The sequence below is a fragment of the Xenia sp. Carnegie-2017 genome, unplaced genomic scaffold (genome assembly GCF_021976095.1).
Source record: "Xenia sp. Carnegie-2017 unplaced genomic scaffold, XeniaSp_v1 HiC_scaffold_1, whole genome shotgun sequence".
Taxonomy (NCBI): Eukaryota; Metazoa; Cnidaria; class Anthozoa; order Malacalcyonacea; family Xeniidae; genus Xenia; species Xenia sp. Carnegie-2017.
Window position 1 is genome coordinate 416,943 of NW_025813402.1, and position 12,360 is coordinate 429,302.

Sequence of the window (12,360 nt, forward strand, 5' to 3'; positions counted from 1 at the left end):
TCATGCTTTAATCTTGTTTCATACCTTTTTGTAAAGTTGAAAATTATCCCAAATTTAACTCCAAAATTTTGCGCCCAAGCCCTCACGACATAAAAGGATAGGAATATTCAATTGTCTATTTGAATCTATTCTCACTTCTGTTGGGGGCTATGTTTATACTTGCATGCAATTTTCTACGCTGCTTTATTTATTTTGCGATTCTTGGGATTGTTACAAAAATACTTATTTCATATAACTAGGCGCTCACTCGGCCGGTATTGTGTAAAGCCCGGCGCACACGAGAGCTATGTGCTTAGCAAAATGTCATTCGTGCCAAGTGGCGTGTTTAATATTTTTGCCAGGCGTTCAAAAAGCAATCAGAAATTATTGAAACACTGTGTGCGTGCGCATCTTTTAGAGAAAGTGCGTGCGCATCTTTTAGATATGATTTTCTATGTTGTGAATGGTTAAATGTTCATTGTTTATGATGTATTATCTTTAATCTTATTGGTGGAATTAGGTCTTAATAAGAAACCCAACAGGGAAGTGTCAAGAAGCAGTGACAGCCTAGATAGAGGAGAGGATCACATCACAAAAAGTTGCTCTCTAAAGCGAAAAGCGTATAAAAGCGTGTAAAATTGGAGACTTGACTAGTTGATTTGATTCTTGTATATTAAGGAAGAGGACCACTAACACAGAGGCAAGGGATTCTTATTGTTCTCAGATCTATCTCAATTTTCAGCGCGTGCAAACGAGACTTTCAACTTGATTTGTACATTTTTAGCTTCGTGGCTAACTTGGCTTCAGTAAAAGAGGTTGGTGTGAGAGTTACGATTTACATTTACTAATTTCAGTGTCGTTTATAGCTTTCATGTTTTGCTCCACCATCGTTAAATCATCTCACTAATAATTTAAATTTATTATTATTATACATGGTGTATCATACAGAATGTTTGAAATTTCTTGTTTATTTGTCATTGAGCTAAGTTGGGTTATATACTCAGGATAAATTTACAATGCTCAAAAAAATTATGAATAAATGTCAGATTTCATACTATCTAACGCGAAATAACCGCTTCAAATAAGGATACAGTTGAACTAGAAACGACAGTAAACTCTGACTTAAATCAGACGAAAGGACGGCACCATGGCAGAGGAAAAACGATACAACATGAAATAATTTACATATTGCAATTGGCAAAATTTTCAGATTTTCATACTATCTAACGCGAAATAACCGCTTTAAATAAGGATACAGTTGAACTAGAAACGACAGTAAACTCTGACTTAAAAATTCTTGAGCACATCGCACAATATATACTCGAGTGCAAAAAGGGAACCTAAACAACAAAGACAAATTTACATATTGTATTTTAAGGGCTGGACATTTTGCAGTATGGTGTTGTTGAGGACGACATAATTTACATATTGAAATAAAAATATTGCAATTGAATAAAATTTTCAGATTTTCAAACTATCTAACGCGTAATAACTGCTTAACTGCTTCAAATAATGATACAGTTGAACTAGAAACGACAGCAAACTCTGACTTGAAAAATCTTGAAAAGTGGTTGATAGCAAAGTAACTTAGAATTTTCCCATCACGCTAGAAATTTTACGCATAAACAATTTACATATTGCAGCAATAGGTGTATCACACAGCAATTTTTCACTTCCGTCACGGAATAGGAAAAGTATCATTCTGTGCTGTTTATGTACATTGACGCCCACCATTCTGTGACGTTAATTTGATGAAACTCACATCTTCACATCTTCCAATGTTGTCAGGTCGAGATTTGTACTTGAAAAGAGAGGTTGCTGTGAGACGTAAGAAAGCTTATTTTTTTATTTTACTTATGTTGAAAATAAATTTCAATCGAATGTAGCTGTCGTGTCTTAAATGACGAGGCTCGATGCTCTATTTGCTGTTGTGCAAAAGTTTTAAATTAATTTTCATACGATGTACCCATACACCTCGAGATTTTTGTCATCTGCTAAAAAGTATTGAAGCATTTAATGAATTTTCACAAACTATCTTGTAAATAACGCGTAGTAAAAGCGTCATGCGACCCCTAAATTTATAGTAAGTTTAATGATGTGAAAAGTGCTGCCTCCGAAATGAAGAAAAACCTCCCCAGTGCCTTAATTTACCTATTTGTTTATCACAAACGAGATGAGCACAATTTGTTCGTTGTGAATTGTTGCTAATCATATGCAACGTACCCATTTTAAAAACAATAGATTTCTAAAGAAATGAATAATGAATAATGGTCTTAAATTTACACGGATCTTAAATTATGTCATCGAGTTATTTCATGAAACACAAAGTCCAATGGTCTTAAATTAGCGCGTTGGCTACGCCACTGCTGATCATGCGCACACTAACTCAATAAGTTATCAGTCACGGAAGTAAATAAGAAAGTTCGGTCCAGTTCAAACGTCGAACTTATCATGTGCCGAACTTAATACATTTTGGCCGAAAAAACTAGGGCGAGTTTTACACATCGCGTGTTTAGTGATAATTGGCGCCATTTAGCGTTCATTTCAGTCAAACACATCTGCGGCAAAGGACAGTCTGTGTTGACTCTGCCATTTTCCTCCGACTTTTTGCTCGCTCAAACATGCTACGAATTAAAAAAATTCTTCAGCTAGTTTCCGTTCTGATTTGGTGTTTTGTTTTCGTCATTTTTGAACATATGATAAAATAAAAACACTGAATAAACTTCTAACAACTTAACAAGAAGTCATATGATGTGTGTAAATCACTATGAATGTATTACATGCATTCAATAATTATCACTTCAGGACCTAAAGCAACCGAAGGCTTACTATAAACAATTAAATTCGACAAATTAAGTTCGACGTTTGAATCGACGTCGAGCCACGTCGTTCTTTGCCGTACCAAATATGAATTCGGTTCGGCACATGAAAAGCACGACGTTTGAACCGTGCCTAAGCGAAAGTCGCTGATCTTTTCTTGTTGCTTTTTCAAGTCAATAAAGACGATTTATGACAACAGTTCTTTTGAAAACAAAGGTTCAGGAGTCTTCTGCATCTGAAAATTTCGAAAAACTGACGTTGTTCAACAACCTGTGGCAAAGAACAAACTAAGAGATTGTGATAATTTGAATTGTACCAGTAATAATTACAACATTGCAAAAGCTATCATTGGCTAAAGCACTGTGTCTCACAAAATTGGACGAAATTACGCTTGTCGTTGTGAAAGGTTTCTTGCTAAAAATTTGTTGCTTTTCGTTGTGGACTGTGTTTCTACGTTCATTAAATATGAAAATAAAGTTCTTTATGTGCATTTGAAACAAGCACATACTGATGTTAAATGTGCAAATAATTATGTAATTTTGTGTTCAGATGGCTTTTGCTAACACGCAGTCGTCCTATAACATAGCATCATGACTTTCCTTCATAAACCTTACATATGCTCAGTACAACTAAAGTGTCATGTGCCAAATGGTAGTTCCAAAACCATGGCAAAATTTATCAAAGTTTGAAACATCCTGTTTAGAAGGCTGCTGTAAATACAAATCAATAGCAATCAGACAATACAAGAAAAATCACTATTTGCCCTGATTATAACTGAAGGTAGATTACTGTCATACAAAATGAAATAGTTTTATTCCACGAGTCTTAGAAATTGAACTATTACAAACATCGAGTTATTTCATGAAACATTAAGTCGAATTCAGTGAAGCATGCATGTTCCCAAGTACTAAATGTTTCAGACAAATATTGTTGAAAAAATCAAATAGAAAAGTATCCAGTATTTTGACACGACAAAAGCTGCAGTGAGAAGGAACTACAACATATGCTTGACCGTCGTCAATGCAAGCATCTGCCAACTTTTGCAAAGTTTATCGTACATTGAACATCAGCATTTGCTTCATTCAAATGCAACTAAACAACTTTATTTTCAGATTACATAGATATAGATACGCTACCATTAAAAAAAAGCAACAAAATTTTAGCTTGAAAGTCTTCTTTGTCGTGATGTTGTTGACAAAACCTTCCGCATAAGTAACCGGTATCCTTCATTTGTTTGGGTCGACGATGGGAGAAATTTGTGAGACACAATGCAGTTATTTTCAATGGGCTTGTGTGTCAGCTTTTCGCTTATAACCGATGATAGATTTTTGCAATGATACTAAATTTTATTAACCATCTCGTACCATTTAAGTCGATACAATCTTTCAGTTTGTTCTTTGACTTGACGCCGCTGGATGTTGAACAATATCACCTTCATTGTGATTTAATAAAGCAATTTTTCCTAAAATTTCGGAGACAGAATGCTTCTTGATGCCCGTATTTAATACCTCAAACAAAATGTCGTCTTTAGTTGTCTAAACTGACTTTGAAAGGCGGCAAGAAACAACATAATATAGATTTTCCATTGTTGTCCATGCATAAACACATGCAAAATATAATACGATGGAATATTTTATACGATACCACCTGGCAGTGACCACTTACACCACTAGACAATAGATCATGCGCGCTTTTGGCTGTTTTCTGTTGAATTGTGTCTCCCGTCATATACTTCTTGACTCCCACATATACTTCACATACTTGATACCTTGTTAGTTTGTACAAGACCACAAGTGTATGAGTTACTCAAGGAATAACCTTGTTAGTTTGTACAAGACCACAAGTGTATGAGTTACTCAAGGAATAACCTTGTTAGTTTGCACAAGACTACAAGTGTATGAGTTACTCAAGGAATAACCTTGTTAGTTTGCACAAGACCACAAGTGTATGAGTTACTCAAGGAATAACCTTGTTAGTTTGCACAAGACCACAAGTGAATGAGTTACTCAAGGAATAACCTTGTTAGTTTGCACAAGACCACAAGTGTATGAGTTACTGAAAGAATAACCTTGTTAGTTTGCACAAGACCACAAGTGTATGAGTTACTCAAGGAATAACCTTGTTAGTTTGCACAAGACTACAAGTGTATGAGTCACTCAAGGAATAACCTTATTAGTTTGCACAAGACCACAAGTGTATGAGTTACTCAAGGAATAACCTTGTTAGTTTGCACAAGACCACAAGTGTATGAGTTACTCAAGGAATAACCTTGTTAGTTTGCACAAGACCACAAGTGTATGAGTTACTCAAGGAATAAAGCAATTTTTCATTCCTATTTTTCTTCTTTGTGGTTTCTCAAGAACAGGTACTTTGTTTACAAGAGAACGCATACTTTTACTCGAGCTAAATTTTGTTACTCTTTATTTAGCTAAAGTTACAAGATATGTTTTCGTTTATTATTAGTATACTTACTGAATTTGTACGAAATTGCGGGTTTTTTTCGACTTTCAAAGAGTAGTTTAGGTTTATACTTATTGCATTTTTTAGGTTGTTAGTGAATTTGTACAAAATTGCATGGTTTGGATTTCTAATGGATAGTACAAGCTAGTTTAGGCTTTTCTGACGTTATGTTCAATACAGTTCAACATCATATAACTTTTTAAATTGCTGAATTTTGACCTTATGCATAGTGTATCGAATGTTCATTAATTTTAGCTGCCATGCTTTCATCTTGTTTCATACCTTTTTTATACAGTTGAAAATTATCCCAAATTTAACTCCAAAATTTTGCCCCCAAACCCTCACGACATAAGAGGATAGGAATATTCAATTGTCTATTTGAATCTATTGTCACTTCTGTTGGGGGCTATGTTCATACTTGCATGCAATTTTCTACGCTGCTTTATTTATTTTGCGATTCTTGGGAATGCTACAAAAATACTTATTTCATATAACTAGGCGCTCACTCGGCCGGTATTGTGTAAAGCCCGGCGCACACGAGAGCTATGTGCTTAGCAAAATGTCATTCGTGACAAGCGGCGTGTTTGATATTTTTGTCATGAGCTCAAAAAGCAATCATGCAATTATTGAAACACTGTGTGCGTGCGCATCTTTTAGAAATGATTGTCATTCTTGTATTCATTCCTTGTTTATGATGTATTATCTTTAATCTTATTGGTGGAATTAGGTCTTAATAAGAAACCCTACAGGAAGTGTCAAGAAGCAGTGAAAGCCTAAATAGAGGAGAGGATCACATCACAAAAAGTTGCCCTCTAAAGCGAAAAGCGTATAAAACGTGTAAAACTGGAGACTTGACTAGTTGATTTGATTCTTGTATATTTCTTTACGTGGCTAACTTGGCTTTAAAAGAAAAGGTAAATATGACTTATCTATTTTATTTTACACTAGGTAATAAAATAATTTGCTATTCTTACAATCCTAACCCTACGTAACTTAAGATAATAGATTGATTTAGCAAACACGACGTTTCGTCTAAGACGTCGTCAAATTTTCGCGAGGGTTTTCGCGAAGTTCCCTTAAGTGCAAACAATTTAGTGTAAATTTATCGTTTTAAAACTTTAAAAGTCGTCATTAAATATGGATCAGAAATTACCTTCTAGCTTGTTTATCATACACTATAAATTTGTTGACAGTAATAACTCATTCTTTGGTATTAGGTTAACAAAGATGTAGCCACATAGCACAAGTGTTCAACTCTTCCTTATAACTATAGTGCATTGGAGCATGTTACATTCCATGATACATTCCATTTATTTTTTCGCGTCAAACTTTCAAGTTGGTTCAAAAGTGCTTATGTTTCTCGAAAGTTCCCGATCAAATTTGCAAATCTGTTCGATGATTGCCAACGTTACTCAAAATAAAAACATGAAATCAACTGTATAACAGCTTCGCATTGAAAGTGTCATGTTTGTATCATAATATGCAAACCACTAAAAATATAGATTTGTTCGCTAGATTCAATGTCGTTCAGTTCGTAGTTATAGAAAAATTGTCAAATACAAGCTGTTATCTTTCTTTTAAAGTAAGTAAACAGTTTGAATTAACGTTAGAATGGAATTTTGTAAATTTTGATGAATACGACGTCACAGTATACGTTTCGTTCTAATAATAAAAGCGAAACCAAAGAAATATTTATATGTAAATGCAACTATGTTCAACGCATTTGGGTATAATTTTGACAGTTTTCATCATACAAAGGAAATTGTGCTAAGTCGTCGTCAATAGCTTCAAACATCTATTTTTTGACCGGTTTCATGCGCTGTGTCGAAACATAGACGAACAAACATGTACTTATGTGAAACATGAAAATATTTAAACCAGTTATAACCAGGAGGCGTCAATTTCCTGAACACTTTAAACATCGAAACATGTTTTATAATATTTAAGTCACGCTTAAGTGACAATCGTGTGATAAGTTTTGAAGTATGTATTGGCTCCTTTGCCTTCATTGTAACAAATATGTAGCACACTTTAATGACAAAGGAATTTAAAGTTCCCTTGAGTGCAAACAATTTAGTGTAAATTTATCGTTTCAAAAACTTTCAAAGTCGCCATTAATTAGGGATCAGAAATTACCTTCTAGCTTGTGTATCATACACTATAAATTTGTTGACAGTAATAATTCATCTTTGGTATTAGATTATCAAAGATGTAGCCACATAGCACAAGTGTTCAACTCTTCCTCATAACTGTGGTTCATTGGAGCATGTTACATTCGATTTATCTCAACTTTTTCGCGTCATACTTTCAAGTTGGTTCAAAAGTGCTTATGTTTCTTGAAAGTTCTCGATCAAATTTGCAAATCTGTTCGATGATTGCCAACGTTGCTCAAAATAAAAACATGAAATCAACTGTATACTAGCTTCGCATTGAAAGTGTCATGTTTGTATCATAATATGCAAACCATTAAAAATATAAATTTGTCCGCTAGATTCAATGTCGTGAAACCGTCAAAGTGATTTCTTCATAAGCTTTGAAGGAATTTTAATGCAAATAAATAAACGTTTACCTAGGTAGCCATTGTGAATGTGAACGTATCGACGTTTTCGCTTTAAATATTTGAAAGGTTTCTAATTATGTAATTCATTTTCTGAAATGCTTTTAACTGATGTTATTTTTGTAAGAGTTTCTATGATGTTCTTTAGAATGCCTCCTTGTTTATCAAAATTAACGATGAGAGACGTCTACTGCATTTATCCACAAAAGAATAATGCTGTACCACAATACAACCAAACGATCATTGCTATGCTCCAAAAAAGACCTGAGCGAAGTTCTTTCGCTAGAACTGATATGTACGATATTGTGAGCTTGCTTTACATGTCGAATGAGTTGGTTGAAAAAGAGATCATGAAAAGTGAAGGAGAAAATCCACTCTCGTTTATTCTGTCTCACCTTGACGCAACACACGAGACTTTGTAACTGTTACTCGATACTTTATGGCTGGAAATATAGACCATGAAGGTTCCATAAGCAAGAACTATTTTCGGACATAGAGAAGTGCGATTACATCGAAAGTCCAATTACAGGTGATGGTCGTCCAGTAGGTGACCATAAATTACCCAATGGTAATTTGGCAACGTCTTAGTCAGGTGACCAAACAAACGCTTCTAACCCACAACTCCTCCGCGGATCATTATGACAACATCATTTTTTCCGTGTTAATTTTGTTTGTTAATTTCTTGGTTATAAAAGTAGCAATTTTGGACTTATCGGACGAGTACTAAACTAAAGTACCAGTGTTGCCAGATCGTGAACAAAGTTCAACATTCAAACAAGACTTTCAACTTGATTAGTACATTTTTACCTTCGTGGCTAACTTGGCTTCAGCAGAAGAGGTTTGTGTGTTGGTGTGTTTTACATTCACTAATTTCAGTGTCGTTTATAGCTTTCATGTTTTGCTCCATCATTGTTAAATCATCTCACTAATAATTTAAGTTTATTATTATTATACATGGTGTATCATACAGAATGTTTGAAATTTCTTGTTTGCCATTGAGCTAAAGTTGGGTTATAATTTCAGGATAAATTTACAATGCTCAAAAAAATTATGAATAAATGTCAGATTTTCGAGCTATCTGACGGGCACTGAAATGTCGCCCAATTTTCCCAAAAATTACGACATTTCACAGTTTACTTTGCCACAGTCAGTATAGATTTTGCATTTTTGTCTAAAATAACGAAAGTTTGCTTGCATGTCGTGCAACTTAAGACCACAAAACAATGCGCGCTTCGAGTTACCTGAGCTGGTTGTCTATTGGTTTATTGTTATGCATGAATTTGATTGGTTGTCACAGGCCAATAATAATTGGTTGTCCATGCATAAACACATGCAAAATATAATTCGATGGAATATTTTATACGATACCACCTGGCCGTGATCACTTACACCACTAGACAATAGATCATACGCGCTTTTGGCTGTTTTCTGTTGAATTGTGTCTCCCATCATATACTTCTTGACTCCCACATATACTTCACATACTTGATACCTTGTTAGTTTGCACAAGACCACAAGTGTATGAGTTACTCAAAGAATAACCTTGTTAGTTTGCACAAGACCACAAGTGTATGAGTTACTCAAAGAATAACCTTGTTAGTTTGCACAAGACCACAAGTGTATGAGTTACTCAAAGAATAACCTTGTTAGTTTGCACAAGACCACAAGTGTATGAGTTACTCAAAGAATAACCTTGTTAGTTTGCACAAGACCACAAGTGTATGAGTTACTCAAAGAATAACCTTGTTAGTTTGCACAAGACCACAAGTGTATGAGTTACTCAAAGAATAACCTTGTTAGTTTGCACAAGACCACAAGTGTATGAGTTACTCAAAGAATAACCTTGTTAGTTTGCACAAGACCACAAGTGTATGAGTTACTCAAAGAATAACCTTGTTAGTTTGCACAAGACCACAAGTGTATGAGTTACTCTAACCTTGTTAGTTTGCACTTTACTCAAGGAATAACCTTGTTAGTTCACAAGACCACAAGTGTATGAGTTACTCAAGGAATAACCTTGTTAGTTTGCACAAGACCACATGTGTATGAGTTACTCAAGGAATAACCTTGTTAGTTTGCACAAGACCACATGTGTATGAGTTACTCAAGGAATAACCTTGTTAGTTCGCAAAAGACCACAAGTTTATGAGTTACTCAAGGAATAAAAGCAATTTTTTATTCCTGTTTTTCCTTTTTGTGATTTCTCAAGAACAGGTACTTTGTTTACAAGAGAACACATACTTTTACTTGAGCTAAATTTTGTTAGTCCTTATTTAGCTAAAGCTACGAGATATGTTTTGGTTTATTATTAGTATACTTACTGAATTTGTACAAAATTGCGGGTTTTTTCAATTTTCAAAGAGTAGTTTATGTTTATACTTATTGCATTTTTAGGTTTGTTAGTGAATTTTTACAAAATTGCATGGTTTGGATTTCTAATGGATAGTACAAGCTAGTTTAGGCTTTTCTGACGTTATGTTCAATTCAGTTCAACATCATGTAAATTTTTAAATTGCTGAATTTTGGCCTTATGCATAGTGTATCGAATGTTCATTAATTTTAGCTGCCATGCTTTGATCTTGTTTCATACCTTTTCTGTACAGTTGAAAATTATCCCAAATTTAACTCCAAAATTTTGCGCTCAAGCCCTCACGACATAAGATAGGAATATTCAATTGTCTATTTGAATCTATTCTCACTTCTGTTGGGGGCTATGTTAATACTTGCATGCAATTTTCTACGCTGCTTTATTTATTTTGCGATTCTTGGGAATCTAACAAAAATACTTATTTGATATAACTAGGCGCTTACTCGGCCAGAAAAATGTTTGATTATATTTGCGTCTTGTAATAGTTGTTGTCAAATAGTACAACGAAATTTGCAGCAATGCAACGAATTAAAGGCACCACTTGTCTCAGAATCCCTCTTTCTTATACTTGTTACACGATCGTGTATGAAATACTTTGGTTGTCTGTAAGATTGAAATCAAATTTTAAGCAATACCACTTAACTTTTAAAGTAGTGTATTGTATGGAAAAGTTCCGTGAATAATGACGTCTTATCTTCATTTTATACAAACATAGCCATGGATAATTTGCGTGCTAAAACTTCGAAAATCAAGACACGTTCAGAAAATGAGCAAAATAACCAAAGCAATGGTGAGGAAAACTTTCAAGATCGTCTTGGAGAAGTGAGAGCGGAAATGGGAAATGGTACTGGAGGTTATCTCATACCAGAGAGCCGTATTGAAGAATTCAATTGTTCGCCTTACATACCAGAAGAACTTTAAATTGACTTTGGCCTGATGTATTAGAACCTTCATATTTAAAAACAACCACTAACCTTATATGTTTTATAGTTTTACTATCCTGATTTCAATTAACTGTAAGACGTTTATCTCTATTTGTATATTTAAATATCACCTTTAAGTAACACATTCATTTGCACTGATGATGGCATAAGTTTGCCGAAACATGTCTGTAATAAAAAAGTTTGTTTTATATATTCAGTTTATTTTAATTGTGCTTTTACGTAAACATATTTGATCATTCATCAACAAGAGTTTAGCAAACTACTTTGTGTTTATTTTGTCAGTTCTTCTCATTATGCTGGCAAGCCAACAAAGGTCAGAGGGTTGAAATGTTCTTGTGAATCCTACTGCCATGCCTTTACATTTATAATTAAAAAGTGAACTTTAAGATAACTTTACAATTGTGGAGTCTACATTCTCTGCTTATTATAAATGCAGTTATATTTCTTTTAGTCAAGAAATGTTATGTTAAATGCTCTTTTAGCAATGTGCTAGACTCAGTGTTGCCAGATCGTGAAAAAAGTTCACAGATTTGTGAGCTTTATGCTCTCTTCATGAACATTTCATGAACATTTAAAGTTTGTGAACTTTTTGTGAACTTTTCTAAATATTATGCATTTTTGTATTTTCATCATTTTCATAAAGAATGTATAGATAAATCATAGTTCAATGAAAAGAAAATCTTCATAGCTTGACAGTTCTTTCAAAACAACGACGATTTTAAGGTAATCCGATGTTTTCCGAATACTTCCGAAAGTTTTCAAAAATTTCCGAGGTTTTCCGAAACTTTCCGAATTAATCCGTTAACTTCCGATTTTAAAAATTAGATGTAATATGAACTTTTTGCCATTTTTGTGAACTTTTGACGCAAGCGAGCATGAATATTTTGAAATTTCGAAACTTTGAGTTTATTTTCTTTGTCTTTCTCTGTTTATTGTAAATAAAACGTTATCCACTCTGTGTCATTTCGTTGTTCATCATGTCTTATGACAACAATTTTAGCCGCCATTTTGAGGAATATTTTAGTTATTTGTGTTAAACTTGGAAATGTTAACGTGAAAAAAACTGAACCAAACGAAGAAAAAGTAGAAGCAATACATTCATTCTGTGCTTGATCGCATAAGGTTTGTGTCAAGTATGAATAAATATGTTCAAATGTTTATTTTCTGTATGTTTTTGTATGTATGTTTAGGAAATTTTGTTTGTAAAATTAAAGTTAAGATTGTACAGAGCA

General features: G+C 33.9%; 1 long non-coding RNA gene across 1 annotated transcript; it reads left to right on the top strand.

The window, feature by feature from the left end:
* Window positions 1-5,965: 5,965 nt before the first annotated feature.
* LOC124441153 lies at window positions 5,966-11,318 on the top strand. Its single transcript, XR_006946890.1, has 3 exons — window positions 5,966-6,173; window positions 7,965-8,654; window positions 10,900-11,318. It is a non-coding gene; the product is annotated as an uncharacterized LOC124441153 (long non-coding RNA).
* Window positions 11,319-12,360: the final 1,042 nt, after the last annotated feature.